Source organism: Copadichromis virginalis, linkage group LG22 (genome assembly GCF_057382275.1).
Source record: "Copadichromis virginalis isolate Kocher_CV1m ecotype Utaka linkage group LG22, C_Virginalis_male_GT1.1, whole genome shotgun sequence".
Taxonomy (NCBI): domain Eukaryota; kingdom Metazoa; phylum Chordata; class Actinopteri; order Cichliformes; family Cichlidae; genus Copadichromis; species Copadichromis virginalis.
Genome location: NC_140638.1, coordinates 16,135,431 through 16,151,868, shown reverse-complemented (window position 1 = coordinate 16,151,868; position 16,438 = coordinate 16,135,431). Strand labels below are relative to the sequence as shown.

General features: G+C 42.9%; 1 protein-coding gene across 1 annotated transcript in view; it reads right to left on the bottom strand.

Moving 5' to 3' along the window:
* LOC146683067 (teashirt homolog 1-like) overlaps window positions 1-16,438 on the bottom strand; it is a 31,654-nt gene that overhangs the window by 5,349 nt on the left and 9,867 nt on the right. The window lies entirely within an intron of this gene.

Sequence of the window (16,438 nt, the reverse complement as noted above, 5' to 3'; positions counted from 1 at the left end):
ATATAAATACATATATATACACTTCTGTTTGTGAGTGGCAGCCAATAATAAGAAAGCTTGCTTAAAGAGGGTGGGGAAAGGAGCCAATATCACTTATTTTAGAGAGCGAATCAAAACAGGGTGTGCACCAAAGTTAGTCTAGCACGGTTAAAAGAAAATATGTGAGGGAAAAACTGAGCAAAGAGGCGGAGAATCTCGACTGTGCATAAAAACAGCCAAGCAACGATGCAATCAAAAACAATCAGAAATTCCAATATTTCCAATGTTTTGATCTGATTTTTATTTATAAAAGTCCACAACAAATTATTTTTGATCCTTTTCCAGTAAACCTCTCCGTTTGAGAGGGGAATACTCCAGGTCAGTGCAGTCACACGAGTAGGGGAACAACCTGGTCCATCATTTATTTGCTACAATGACAATGAATTATGGAAATGATCTATTTCCATAATTACAAAACCACAGTAATCCAATGAATGGAGAGAGTCTGACATATTCAAGTTTAAAACAAAACAAAACAGGGAAAATAAACTAAGATAGATAAATGACTTTTTAGTGAATGTTCATTTAGAAGTTCTTTTTAAAAAACATTACAGCATTCGTGCAAATATTACAGCTTATCCACTTAATTTAGATGCCAAACAGCACAAAGCCCACAGCAACATAGTCTTCATTGTCTATTTTGTTGCTGTTCAGCAACCACAGATCTATTCCTGACTTTAATTTGTTCAGTTCTTCCAACATGCCGCACATACTATGGATTCACAAGTAAGAGATAGTGGAGTAAAATGCCAGCTGCATCAGCCTTGCCAAGCCATGGTTGGCTGAAGTCAACTTGGCATCGGCTGTGGAAGTCCTCACAGCGTGATGCTAGGAAATGGCCAGTGGACATGACAAGCCGTGTTGTTACTGCCTGTGCTCCCTGAGTACTCACAGCATCAAGTGTGCCATTTTAAAAGAGGAAAGAAAAAATTATAGTATCAATGGAAATGGCTGCCTTCTCCCGCCAAATAACTGCCCATAACTCAGCTTGGAGGGAAAAAAGTGATATGTGAATTAAAATTCACTTTTTATTGTCTTTGTCTAAAAAAATAATAAGGAAAAACAGGGAGGTAGATTAAAAGGGGAACATTACACCGAGGCAGGGAAGAATCTAGGGTTAAATATGCTAAGGCACCTTTTCCAATCCATCCCTCGTAAGATGCTTGTCTGAGATGCCAGAATCAGTCTCCAGTGAGGAGGCAGATGTGCTGTCAGCTTCAAACAGCGTGTAGCTCTCTATCCCATAATCGGAATGGACATAATACCTGATGTTTGTGAGGTGCCAGTTACTGCTGCCTGGGAAAAGCTGGAGGTCCTACAGCTGCCCGGTGTGTGTGTGTGTGTGTGTGTGTGTGTGTGTGTGAGAAACAGTGCATGATCAAAATACATTCTTCCTCTTGCTCCCAACTGTGTGCTCTTAATTGTCCACAGGATATACTGAAGTATTTTTTTCATTTAATCACTAAAAGAAGAATTAAACATTTTCCCAAAGCAGCTGCACAGACTTCTTTGAACTCTTCCTTTTCTCCCTAACAAGCTGCAGCCTGCTGCATTGAAATAAATGCAAAAGTGAACCCATTCAAAGTTGTGAAAGTAGTTAAAGACAAATCAGCAGACCAAGTGAGAGAAACCTGACAGCAGTACACACACACACACACACACACACACACACACACACACACACACACACACAGAAGGCACACCACCACTAAATTCTTCCCTTTCCCTGCTATCCTCCGTATGTTGCCTTGACAGGCATCAGTGTCAGGAGTGTGTCAGTGTCAGCCTGAGGTGTCAGTGTCCACACAAACAAGCCTGAGAAGAGGTGGGAGGGGAAAGTAACAACAACAAACACAAGTCAGCCATTTTTTTTCTCCCCCCCCTTTGCTCAAGCCTGCTCCTTCACCATCTGTGTCAGTAAAGCTGCGGGTGCCACCGCCGGCTAATAAGGCAATCAGAGATGGAAAAGATGCTGACATGGCGGCTTTCGAGCGTCACTCAGAACAAAAGAGGAAACGGGGAGGGAGGGAGGGAGAGAGGGATAGGGAGGGGATTAAAACGGGGGGGTGGGGGGGAGGGGAAGGGGGGGGGGGAGTGTCTGTTGTGGTTGTCAGTCAAAAACGTAAGCCCACTTTGTGCTGTCAGTGAGGATAGGGAAAAGAGGGGAAGTTTTGAAAAGAGAGGAGAAAAAAAAAGATGTGTTTAGGCCAGCGAACAAGAGGTGTGTGTGTGTGTGTATGTGTACGTGCATTTATGCGTGTGCATATCTGACAGGGGAAAAAAATGACAGCGAAACAAGTTAACAGCAAAGCAGATAGGTGAGAGAGGTGTGAGAAATCAGCTTCTGCCATTTCTGTCATTGTGTGTGCGTGTTTGCCTAAGCTAGGTGTGGCTGATCAGTTTTATGTGTGCACGCGTGTTTGTGTGTGTCACAAGTGTCACAGTGTGTCAGGTGCAAGCAGAGATGCAATGTGGCTAGTGGGGGGAAAGCGAAGCCATCTGTGTCTGGAGAGGAGCCTGTCACTATTGTTGTGCCCGAAGTCCAGGATTTCCTGCTGTAGACAGGTGACACCACAGTAGGACATCCCCCAGTCTCACAAACACACACACACACACAATGCAAACCTGCACTCCTCTGCCAAAACTACATGCCTGCCTAAAGCCAATACGCTCGTGTGAGGTCCACAATTGAAAAACCTCATATTTTTTAATGCAAGTTTGAAACACAAAGTTGTAACAAGGCTGAATAAACACTTAAGTATAGTTTTGGTGACCGTTGCCATGTTTGGATACATCACTCAAATATATCTAAAACCCAAGACTGTGCACACATAAGCATTACAGCTATGGCTAAAGAAGCTTCATGCTAAAAGTTAAACAATTTTGATATTACACTTAACGTAGTCTTACTTTTTACTCTTCTTTAACTTAACCTCATAGTTTAAAAACATCTTTTTATCTTTTTATCAATCTATAATAAAACTAACTCCCTAACCGGCTGTTAAGTAACTTGAGTGCGACACAACACTGCCACAGCCAGCGTAGCTCTTCTTTCCCTCCTCAGTCAGTTGTACATACACACAACACACGCTGCACACACTTTCCCTTTAAACCTTCTTCATTTATTCATGTTGTCTCAGAGAAGAGGGCAATCCCGGCTCTCATTTGCAGTGCTAATGTCCAATTCCGCCAGCTTTCAGCCTCCTGATTTACCCTACGTGGCGGAGTGCTGCACGCGCAGCAGGGCGGCCGCCGAGGCTCCCTCACAGCGTCTAGCGGCCCTTCAAAACAGGAGCTCTGGCGTGGCAGTCTTATTTCTCTCTCCCGTTTCGCTTTGTCACCGGCCCCTCCATTCCCTGCCACTCACCTCTGATGGCTTTGGACAGGCCTGATCAGTGTGTGTCATTGACCTGTACGTTGTGCATGAGTGTGTGCGTGTTTCAGCAGAGAGAAGGCTGTAAATAAAATGACATTATTATTTCCTCTGTCCTATCATGTAGAAAAGCCAATTATGGTAATGCTTAGTATGTCAGGCAATCTCTGTCTCTCTCTCGGCTCTCTCCCATCCTTGTTCATTCCTGAGATTTTTTTTCTGTCTGGGGTAGCTGCCGCTGTGGTTTCATAGGACCTGACACTCTCTGTGGACTAGCCTGCGGACAATGCTGCGGTAAACTCGCACAGACCAAAAGTCTCTCTCAGCCCAACTTGGTTTCTGTCAACGTACTTAAATTTCTTTATACAATTTTCACAAAAAGGTGGAACCCAAAAACGAGTTGATCGTCACTACATTAACTTTCTGCGTAGTAACCTGTTTCTCTCTGATTATTATATCTCCTTTGTACATGTGATAAAGGAAACTTCACTGGGTTAAACTCAAGGGCATGTTTGACATTACAGCCAGTTCGTGACACCAGGTCCAGGCGCGAGCTGTAATATAACCCACAGCTTCCTCGGCCAGGCACGTAAAAAGCTTACCTAACAGCACCCCTCGGTTCCACCCTCCCCTAACCCACATAGAATAGTCCACCATATGGCACAATAGCTCAGGGGCTTCTAATAGCTCATGTGTTGTACAAATCCACCTTCTCAGCTTCCACAGCTCTGCTGGTTGGGGAAAACAAAGCAACCCATCCGGTCTGCTCTTCACGCTGATGGCCGTATGGGCAAACGGCAATTGTTGTGGTTGTCAGCCACAGCAATATCAGATGAGCTACAGTCCTGAAAAAATAAATGAACACTTCTGACTTGGCTTTCACATGTCTCAAAAGATTTAAGCCTGAATGGATGCTTTCAAAAATGATGCCCCGCGTATTTTTCTTGGCCACTAACTTTCCCAAAAAAGGTAATAACTAAATTAAATCAGTGCTTGGTTTTCAGGGTATGCTGAACCCAGGATCACAAAGAACTTGCCACTTTGCTTCTGTAGATACAGGCGAGCTTCTGTCTTCTGTTTCTCTTAATGTAATCTGAGACCAACACAGTGATGTTGAGATCAGCTTCTACAGGGGCCAGACCATCTGTTGCAGGTGTCTGCGCTCTTCTTGCAGTTATGGATGTTTTTGGGGGGGTCGCCACTTCTGCAGCATGACTAGTCGACTGATAAGACGGCTGCCTGACCCTGCATGATGAACCTAACCCTTTCCAAACAGTTTGCAGTTACTCACGATGCTAAAAGCCTTTTTAAATCATAGCCAGTGCCTTTTAACTAGAGTTGTACTCATTTGACATAATAGATCAGTGATGGATTAAAAGAAAAAAAAAAGAAACAAATGTGAAGAACAACATTGCCAGTTTTCTTGAATTTCTACACCCGTCTTTGTTTTCATTTTGTGCTCCTTATTTGTTCAGCTTTTCCGAGAGCCAGTTTTTTGACGTGCCGCGACACCGACTGTGGTCTATAAATCACCTTTTCCTCGGACTGTCAGTGCCTGCTTGTTCTAAGAGGAAACAACAGCCATTAGATCATTGCCGCCACAGATTAAAGCCCTCTGTGCTCAAGTTTTCTGCCAACCCCCTCCCTCCAAACCCTACACACACCTAACCATCGAACACTGCTCCGGTGCTACACACACATTTCGAACCATCTGGTTTGTTTTCAGGCAAAGTACGGATAAAGCATTACTAATGCTAATTAAAGATGATGTGAGTGAGATTTACTCCACGTATGCCAAGAACCGTTTTAATGTAGGCTGTATCAGACAGAAGCCGTTTGCTAAACAGACTCTTTTTGAGAAAACATTATCAATTCCTCTACCGTTTTTTTCCCCTCTGCCATTTTTATTCTCTTCACATAAACAAGCTTCATTTTAAATTGTAACCTCGTGAAAATGAAAATACCTGTATTGTCTTAATCTTCTGTTGCAGTGCACACCTCTGGGGAACGCGCAATATCTTTAATCTCCTGCAGGTGTTCAATTTTTGTTTAATCGGGGGTGGCCGCTGCTTTGACAAAGAGGCGTTCTGTTTAAATCTAAAACGAAGGAATGAAGCACAAAACCAACAGGCTCGTGAAATAACAGAGCTCCGTCTTTTCCTCATAGATGCCGTCTTTTGAATTCACCTGCATTGCCCCTGACAGCAAAGCTTCCCCCGACTAAACAACAGCTGCTACCATTGCCTAGCAACAACCAGTTGATGGATGACCCCAAAGATGGATAATTACCATAAATCACTATGGTTGTGTGGAGAACAGAGGCAGAAAATCACTGCAGGAAAAAAACAGGATGAAACACAGTTTAAAGTAGTGTGCCCAGTGTTTAGGTTAACTCTCCTAAATTTGTCAAACAAGGTTGTTGATGAGCTCTTCTGCGGGCAAGAACTGGTTGGCGACTGGGAAGTTTCACCAAATCAGAGGCAGCACTGGCTCCGGTGTGCTTCTTAAAAGTTATTTTTTTTTGACAGAGAATATATGAATAAGGGCTGTAAAATGAACCCTGACGATATGACTCATGGGACAAAACCTGTCCTGAAAGAGCGCTGACAAACAAAGTGGGCTGAGGAAGGAAGAAAGGAAACAGCGGACAAAGAATGATAGCAACGGCGAGTTTAAGTGCAACAATGAAGATGAGGGGAGCTCGAGGAGAAGAAGCAACAGGAAGAAGTCTTTATTTATGTATTCTGTATATCTGAGTGTGTGTGCAAGTGACAGAGGTAGACAGTGAGGCACAGGGAGAGGGAGAAAAACAGCTAGAATTTAAAAAAAAAATGAAAGAAACCAAAAGGGCACAGGGCCAAAACAGGGTCACCACCTAACCAGTTTGGTCTAGCTGAGTCCGGTTGCACAATATGCCATCAATCAACCTTCGCTGTGCTGTCAGCCCTCCCCTCAATTTACAGAGGCCATCCACTTTGTACACTGCTAAGAAACAAAACACGAAGAAGGAACAGAAACACAGAGGAAAAAATGCACACACACTTCCATGAATCTGATCTTTCAGTCTCTGCAGAGAATAAAGGAGAAGAAGCACACTAATGGCTCAGTAACACAAAAACATGTTCTCAAAGATATGTAGGGAAGTGACAAACCTGCAGGGGTAGTTGGTGATTTAATGTAGCCAATAAGCTAACCTTACACAGGTAGCACACTGCTAACATGCTAGCACTTATTTCACAATTACTCTAGCCTCTGTACTGGGCTACTTTACTGCATCCCTTGCATTTTATTTGCTAAAATGTTCGCAATTTCATTAAAACAAGACACTCTTGCTAAAGAGACAAAATGCCCAAGCAGTTTATTTGAAATATAAAGTATCTGTACCATTGACGGGTGTCTAACAGTGCATTCATTTACTCTTTGGATGGTTCTGAGTTGGGATGTTATGGATTCAAGAAAGAAGATCAACACATAAAAGCTATAATGGGTACATGATAAACAAACATATTTTGTATAATCTATGTAAAGGTGCGTGAACAGCAGAAAAGGGGCTAAGCTAAGGCCGGTAGATTAGAATTGATTAGAAATTAAATGTTAGCAAAAGAACGCACGTGCTGTATGTGAATTTGCACAATTAATCTAAAGCTTGTAATTTATAAGTGAGATCCTAGCAAGTCATGCACCAATTTTTTATTTGTTTAACTACATGACTTAACAGAGAATTCACATGAAATTTCCTAATTGGGAACTTTTTAGCATTATTTGAATTCCAAATGAATGCATTTAAAGATGCACCACTTGATTGGTCAGTGACTTCTCAGCCAGGACCGGTGATAACCTTTCATATGTCCGATTATGAGCTGGTCTGATTCATGCTGGTTGACATGGGTTTTGTTCTATAAATGTGTTGCACCTGCTTTGGTTTGATAAGGTGAAATGTGTCAGATAAAGGTGGCGCACAGCGACTAATTTTCAGTTAATCGTCTGTACCTCTTTCCAGCTGCAGAGCACTTTTTTTCCCAGTTTCCCTAACAGGAGATCCTGCACCTTAGTGTAGTTTAGGGCGATTTGTAAAGTTTATTAATTTAGTTGATTTTTGATTGTGTATGCTGTTTATATCTGAGAAAGAAAATCTAGTTGAGCAAAAATCAATAATAGCAATTCAGATAAAACAGAATCTGTACATCTCTAAAATCTAAAATTCTCATTGTGTTTGATGCATAAAGTAAAATTGGACACAGAAATAGTAGAAAGAAAACCCCCCTAATTGTGACCAATATATTGAAAATAACTCAATTTGTCTTTTATAGTGCTGTGTGAGCTGAGCTTGAAACTTTTTAACAGTCTAGTATAAGACAGTGAGGCGACTCACACAGATTTTATTTTGTCTGCCTGCATCACAATATTTCATCAGCTCTTTTCTGCCCTTGTCTACGTCTCTGCAACGCGCTCAGAACACAATAATGCAGAGGGCTTTGTAAGAACCAGACCTAAGAGACCTACATATAGACTTACATATCCCTTCCCAACATGCGAACAGACAGACAAAGAAATTATAACTTTAAAAACCCCTAAAGTCACTTTAGGGAATTTAATTAGGACGGCAAACCCTCAGGGCAGGAGGCTGCTCAGGACAGCCAAATGTCCCCAAACATTTTAGTGCTTTTAACTGCATGTGTCACCAGGGAAATTCCAGCAATTGTGCACCATCAAAACCGTTATCCTTTATGCATCGCCACATTTTTTTCTTCGTTCTGTCTGCTCGAGTGACGAGTTCTTAGCTGAAGTCTGGCGCTCCATTAAACAAAGTTCCACTGTTTCATTTCAACACTAGTTTAGGACTTAAGCATGATGAATAGCATAGACGCGTAACAAAAAATATATAACAAAAGAAAAAGCTGAAGCACACAGCAGTTTACAGGGTGTATGTGTGGACCCCCCCCACTTCCTGATGACCATAGCAATAAAGCGACAAAAGACAAAATGATATGGGGGGGGGGGGGGGCATTAGGGGTAGAGAAAGGGTCCCTGGAGAAAGTCAGTAAATTATGTAGTGGGCTTTCAAAGTGGACTAGTATTAGTGGCCATCTCACCCTAATTGTGCCTGTGCGAGTATGCATGCATGCCCGTGTGTGTGTGTATGTGTGTGTGTACAATGGTTATGAACGGCTTCACAGTCAGAGAGAGAGAGAAGCAGGAAGAGAGGAAGCAATCCTTCAACAGAGCACAATATCAGACTGCGGACAGACAACGAACGGCTGGAAGGTTCTGGAAAGGAGAGAAAAGCCTGCCTCCCTCGCATTTCAGCTCCCAGCGCCGCCTCCCAAAGTGCCCTCCATCTAACACTAACACACTCATACACACACACATAAATGGCACCATAACTCTATATCCGCAATCAATCTCCGCTATGAAGACGCATCCATCTTCAGTAATGTTAATGGGAGGGTTTTGGGGGTTGGAGGGGGTGGAGGACAGGGGTAAAACAGAGGGTATGTGACTGCAGAGCTTACCTCAGAGCAGCGTGAGGTAATATGGCCTGTGTTTGTGTGTCTGTATGTGTGTGTGTGTAATAGAGACAGGGCAAATGAAAAAAAAGTGAGAAAAGAGCTGTGCATTTGCGCATAGTGTATTTGTCTGCGTGTCAGGAGGTCAGGTGTGTGCGTCAGTATGTGTGGGAGAGTGACTGATGGCTGTCAGCTTGCATCTGGCAGAGAAAATAAATTAGGCTTATGAAGACAAATGAACAGGCTATGGAAAGAGTAAAAGGAGGTGGAGGGGGGATCAGGACAGATAGAGAGAGAGAGAGGGAAGGGAAAAGGGAAGGAGTGGAGAGGGAGACATAATGAAGGAGAAAAAATGGGTTATTGTGTGTATGCGGTGGCACAGATATGAAAGGAAGGAGATGAAGCTGCATTGCCAGCTAAGAGAGTTCCTTTCGGCAGCCAATGAGCGTTCATTAAGAAGAACGGGTCTGCTGCTGGCAACAGGAGAAGCTTTGGCTGGGGCTTCTTTGGCTGCGAGGAAAACATATATGTGGGTGTATGTGTGGGTATGTGTGTTTGTACATTCGCTTCCAAACACGTTATAAAATATAGATTCCCCCCCCCCCCCCCCCCTTTTAGTTGTGTTTTCAAAGTCTTGTCGTTCTTTAAACACGACCAAACAATGTGTTTAAAATCCACAAAGCAGCTTGAGTATAATATGCGATCAGTGGGTTTGCATCTGAGCTGGAAGTGCCTCTCAGTGTGCGTTTCCTCCGCTTGCGTGTTGGTGTCAGCATGCATCCATGTGTGTTCTATCTCCGTAGATTTGTCAGTGTCTACCCCATGACACACTCCCCTCGTTGCGAGTGGAGGAGAGCTCTTGGGGGGGCTTTGTCATGAGGCGGTCTGTTCTTTTCCTGAGGTCTGGCGCCCCTCGTTTGATAAATGACACATGTCATTCTGTCAGCCCCTGCCATCCGGGCTGGGAGGCCCCAAGCTGATGTATGGCCGCCTAGGCTAAAGGAAATCAGAGTGTTTTGGCAGCACCCTGAGAACACGGCCTCTTATACTGAGTCTACTTTTGTGTCTGTGCGAGTGTGTTTATGTGTGTTTGTGCCTGTCTGTCTGTGATACTGAAAGCATGTTTAATTGTATGTGTGTGTGTGCACGCCTAATAGTGTGTGCATGCTCTCAACCTGTCAGGAGGACGGGTAGAAGGAGACAAATCATCGGCATGGCCGCCCCAGCTGTTCCCCAAATTTGGTGTGAGGAGGAGAGCGAGGGGAGAGGGGGAAAAAAATCCTGCCATTTGAGTTTTAAACGGCTGATGCTTCCCAGAAACGGGAATGAGTGAGAGGACAAGTGGAGCTAAGCGCACATACACACACACACACGCCCAACACACAAACTGAATCAAAACTCAAGCCGGTCCCAGCAGGAAGCGGCAGACAGTCAAGAGAGGCTTCTGGTGCAAACAAACATGCCCATATACACACATATAAACACACGAAGACAAACTTTGCACAAGGCATTTGCGACTGTCGGGCAAGCAAAAAATCGGAATTTCACTCCAGTTCTCGGTTTTTAATGTAAAGCATCCTTAACTTTCACTGTAATTCCCCGTCCGTCTAGATTTTATCCTCGAAATGTCTTCGGATCCAGAGATAATCTTCGAAACTACGCACTAGGCGGTCACACAGGCACGCAAACGTTTCCCTGGAGGAGGAGGACGGTCCCACCTGGAGGTTGTGAACTCTGTATGACCCTGTTTGATAGGGTGCGGGCCAAACTCTGTCCTCCCCCTCTCTCCCACAGAAAAGAAGCGGGAGGAGAAGAAGAAGGAGAAGAGAAAAAAAAACTGCGTCATTAAGCAGTGAGTGATGAGTGGCAGCCATGGGTGACATCCTCCCCTCTTTCTCTCCCCTCCGCTACCCAACTGCTTTCACTGTCTCTCCGACTCTGTTTTTTCTTCTTCATTGCCTTGATACTTTTCTCTCTCGCTTTATTCACCTCTCTCCATCCCTCAACCCCTCAAGTCATTTCTCTTTCACTCCTCTGTTGCTTTGCCTCCTCTTTTTCCACTCCCTCATATCCCTCCCCCCTCTTTCCTCTCTGGTTCTTTTTTGTCTACTGTCAGTCTCCTTTTCTCCTCTTTTTTTTTCACCCCTTTATGCCCCTCCTGCTATTGCTTCTTTTTCTGTCCCCCCTCCCTTTCCCCTCACACACACACAGACACACAAGCACATGCACAATAGTGCCTCGCTCTGTCCTGTCTAGCTCTCTGGCCATGGTCTTGTAGACACTCAGCTCCTCCATACATAATAGATCCCAAATATCCAGAGGAGGGGTGCACATTTCCACCCGCTCAGGATTGTGCCATCAGAAGTGCTTCAAAAGTAGGTCTACTGTGTGGCATTGTAAAGCTAATGCTATCTTTTTAAAGCACAGTTTAAAGCATGAATACAAATATCGTTTTAAGCTAACTTCTCCAAAGACAGGCTTCCCTCTCAAAGTGAAAGTTTAGACATACGATAACCAGCACGAGCGTCACGTCATGTATTGTTGCTATGATGCCAGGTCTCTCTTGGAAATGAGATTTTTAATCTCAATGAGATTTTTTACCTGGATAAATAAAGGATTAATAAAATTAAATGCGCTCCTGCAACTGCTGTGATGTTTTAACAGTAGATTTCACTCCGAAATAGACATGGACACATGCTACCTCGACATGACTTTCACCTTTTTATTTTGTTTTTATGAAATCAGCAGAGACTGGTGTGTTGCTCAGTAAAAGTCTGAGCTCACTGAAGATCAGTGAAAATGGGTTTCACAAATGCACTATTTTCTCTTTAAAAAAAAAAAAAACAGGGAGTCAGTATCCAAGTACAAATCTCCTTAACTGAAATTCAGTGGTTTCCCCAACAGCCAGCTAATCACGTCTGTCTGTCTGGCTGGCTGACTATATAAATACTGAGGGGAGGGGAGAGTCTAATGAGGTAACGGGGTAATTGACTGACCTTGATGTACGTGATGTTAATCAGCTCAGGCCATTCTGCTCCATGATCCTGTTTAGTTTGAGGAAGTTTAATTAAACATCCCGGACACGCACAGTACCGCACTCTACTAAGAAGAGAGGTTTCTATTCTCTCGACTGGCACAAAAAAAAGCATCTAATGTTTAAGTTTTACACCAACTGCACTGTGGTCATTTCACCTTTGCAGTCTTGAGTAACGTATTTCAGACTCATACAACCAAAAGAAGTACACATTTGCTCCAGCATTGCTGTTTTAGTGCTTTTTATGCAGTGATAAGAGATTTTAAAAATTCATCCCTTTTTCCTTTTTGGACTTGGAAAGGACATTTTTGCGCCGACTGACAAAGAAACTAAAGGCCAAATTAATCAATACTGAAAATCTGAGTGTGCAGCGTACTGAATCCAAATTTTCCATTTCTCAACCCAAATTCAATTTAGCTTCTAGTATTAGATTTACAATGTGCTACATTTTCAGCAATCAAGTATTCTGGTTTGTGAAGTATATTTAAGCTGATGGCTGCCGTCCACTCAGATGTCTTATTGTTGGGACTTTGATCCCAGTTAATACGACGGTATTTTCTTACAGCGCTCGGTCTATTTTCAGCTCAGTTCAGAAAAAAATGGAAGGTGCAAAATATGAGGAATGGAGTGATAGACTTAGAAGATGGAGAGGAAAAAAGTGTGTCACATTTACCTAGAAATGACTCACACTCACAGACACTATAAAACTGGGAATGTGGCCATTCTTGGACTTTTGGATTCGAGCGCCAAAAATACTGTAATTATTCAGGAAGATGACAGCTATATTACACAGACCTTCACAAAGGTGAAACAGCAGGCAGCAGCCAAATCATACAGTAAGACGGAAGACAGGATTTGATTCTGTTAAATCAAATTAACTTAGATATCAATTAAAAGGCAAAGAACAAACTTTAAATTGCCATGTGGCAAACATATTACACTTGTGTAAGCAGCTACTACGTCCAAAAAGCCTAAATATGCTTTTATGAAAATTTGAAATACTCAGGAAAAATCCCAGATAAATTTATTATGTTACCAAATTCCAGCAAATAAAAAACTTTCAGTCAGTTACAAGGTGAATAATGTGCAGACATCCAGGAGTTTTGAGTTTGCACCCAGGCTTATGGATATTAGCTAAAATGTTATGTTCAAACATTAAGTTAGCCCCCCTCTGTACTCACAGGTAACTTTGTAACACATCAGTAAACCCACAAAACACTGAGGAAAAAACATCCAGCATGCCACACACACACAGCTAACCAGATGTGTTACTCGAGGGTAAAAAAAAAAAAAGTTAGTCGCGACATCGTTCCAGCCTAAAAGTTCTGAAGAGTTAGTCCACATGTGTGTGAGGGGACATTTTGTGGTTGAGAGAAAGACTTTGACTTATTTTTAAAAAATTGGGAACAAAACTAACCTCACTTATAATTCAGTCTGTGTGTCTGCAACAAACGCACTAGCAAATAAACACGCAATATTTATTTATATAACACGATTTACAGGTTAATGCCAGAAAGAGCTTCACAGAAGGAATACACAGCCTGTAACAGTGGAAGCAAAAATAACAGCAATGATATTAAAATAAGAGTAAAATCAGAGTCATGCAAAAATTTAAGAGGCAAAAAAATTTTTTATTGTCTCTGTTAGTCTCTGTTATTTTTTATTTTCTCATAAGTTTCACAGTTTTTATATTTATGCACTCCTGGTGTGAGATTTATTTATTCCCCAGTCAAGAAAATATATATTTATATATATATATATATATTAAAAAACAACAACAAAATGGGGTAAAGGGGAAGTCAGCCTGGCGTACCTGATAAAAAAAAAAAAATGGAAACATCTTCCCATAACATTCAATAAAGTAACATTATATAATCCTCATGTTCGGCGCCTCGGGTTAGTACTTCATAAATAAGTTTCAGAAGCAACTCCAGCAGACAGCACGTCGGTCATTTTTCTGTGTTTATGCCAAAGTTCAGTGTCGGTGCAGACGCACCACGCAAGCGTTGCTCAATGTCAACATGTTCTCTGGCTTGTTACTCTGACATAGCGGCAAGTCCTGTCATCGTGCACCATCGTGACGAGAGAGACGAGAGGCAGATGGACCAGAGGCAGACAGGTAAACAGGTCAACGCTGGGATCATCGCTCGAGCAGGCTCGCGCGCGGAGACGGGTGATCAGAAACAGATGCTTGGGTGGACATCCAGCCAGTGAGCTAGACAGACAGTCGGTCTGGCGCGTGAGGGAGTGACTGACGAAAGAGACACAGTGACACGGGAGGCTGTGCGAGAGGCCTCCCGCTGTTCTTTTTGAGACAGACGACTTAGAGGGACAGCTTATACCCCCTGCGACTGTCACCGTCTGAGACAGCACAGCGGCACTGGGGAGGAATTTTCTGGAGGTAACATGTGGTGTTGTTGAATCGACCGGGATACTGAAACATTATATCCCCTTTCAACTGCCCGTCAAGTGTTGCGCTGAAGCTGATGACTGTTAAGCGATTACTTTGGGTGACCCCAAGCAATTTGTGGTCACTGGGATCCTTTTAAATGAAAGGAGCAGATAAAAACGAATCGTACCAAACCAACAAAATACGCTTTGATTTTTTTCCCCCTTCTTCCCTGAACAACATGCTTTATGGAAAGACTGTCTGCTTAATAGGAACTGCTCTTGGAAAATATGTGATAGTCATGTGTTTAGACTTCAAAGAACATGACACAAGTCTTCACTGCCCTGTGACTTTTGGATTTTTGTAACTCACAAGTGTGACTGCAGGATGTTGCTGAACTTAGAATATTGAGAAGAAGACGTATAAAAAAAACAGCCTCTTGAAATATGAGAACAAGGCCAGCGGGCCTGAAAGAGGAAAGTATTACACTCTCCTTTTCAGATGTCGAGTACATGTTCTTGTAACCAGTTCACTGACTCTTGAGCATCCGGTGAGAGAGAGCGATAGATGAGGGCGAGAGACAGGGAGGAAGATGAAAGAAAATATGAGCGGGGTAGAGGAGAATTGAGTCAGTAAGATAGAGATTGATGACAGATAGGAAGATGAGAAAAGGCTTATAGGGAGAGAGAGAAGAGGGCCAGGAACCCCCCCCCCCTCCCCCCCAAAAAACCAAAAAAAAAGTCCCACACAGCAGATAGACGGAAAGACGGAGGGAGTAGCTGAGATAAAGATGAAGGGGTAAAGGGGAGCGAAGAGGGATGGCAGTGACACCACACAAGGCTACGGCGTGACCTTCCTCAGCGCCCGCTCTCAAGGACAAAGTGTCATCTGTTAACTGTATCCTTACCCAGATAGCTTATCTGCAGTAAACTAGTGTCCAAAAAAAAAATCATATTCATTGCTTCTCAACCCACGTTATCAGTTACATAAACTCTCCTTGGGGGGATAGAAATTTCCACCCCCTGACTGTTGTCCACTTGCACTGGCTGCCGCTTGGACATGCTGAGGCCAGTGTTTATCAACTGCTATAAAAACAAGTAACCTGCCTTCTGGTGATATACAGCACTGGGTCTTGCCAGCTTTACTCTACCTGACAGAGGAAACGAGAAACCTAACCACAAGCTTGTGCGCATATGTTTATTTGATGTAGTGATTTTTACAGGGGGGTCTGATTATGCTCCCACTCCTGACCAATCTTCTGCCGGCCTTTATTGTTCGCTTTGAAGAACTGATTCCACTACGCTTTGCAGCTGTGGTTGCATTTTTGCTTTACAGACTCACATGGAGTTTTCTTTGCCTTTCCTGGAATGGCTAACACCTTGAAACATACTGATATAGCCGGTGCTAACAGCACCCTCTGAAACAGCAGCACACTGCTGTGTGGCAAAGTTAAACAGCAAGATGGAAATATAACTCACTATTATTATTTTGTTGGCTTCAAATGTCTGTAAATACCACAATGTATTTACTTTACAGTTATATATCAAAGAGAGGAGGCACAAGTGCTCCCACTGTGCCGGAGCAGGATATGTTTAGTATTTTTACTACACCCTGGGGTATCTGAGAACAAAGCAGTTTTCTATCATTCTCATATTAGGACTCTTGAAATACTTTTAGACTAAAAACAGCTTCACCAGAGAGAAGGTCATTTATGAAAAGAACAGTGAATTACGTTTGCAGTAAGGTTTTATTCATGTGCTTTCTTTCCAAATTGAGCTAGAATGATGGAAAAGCCATGCAGCCAACTTCATGCAACTATTGCAAAGGCAGGACTGCCACTTGCATTACGCTAATAAATTGATATATTTTGTTATTTCCAACTGAATGTTGCTTTTGAACCTTCTCATGTCCCAGAGCTCTCTTTAGTTAGTAAATGCCCGTCTGAGGTTCAGTCTTTTCTGTGTTTAGCTTCTGCTTATTGTCCCTGTCCCTTTTCACCTCCGTCGCTTCCCTGCCAAAAAGACTCTTTTTCCCCGTTTTAGCTGTAGAGTCAAGCCCCCAAGTTGTTTCATATGCAGTGAAAGACATTGAGACTG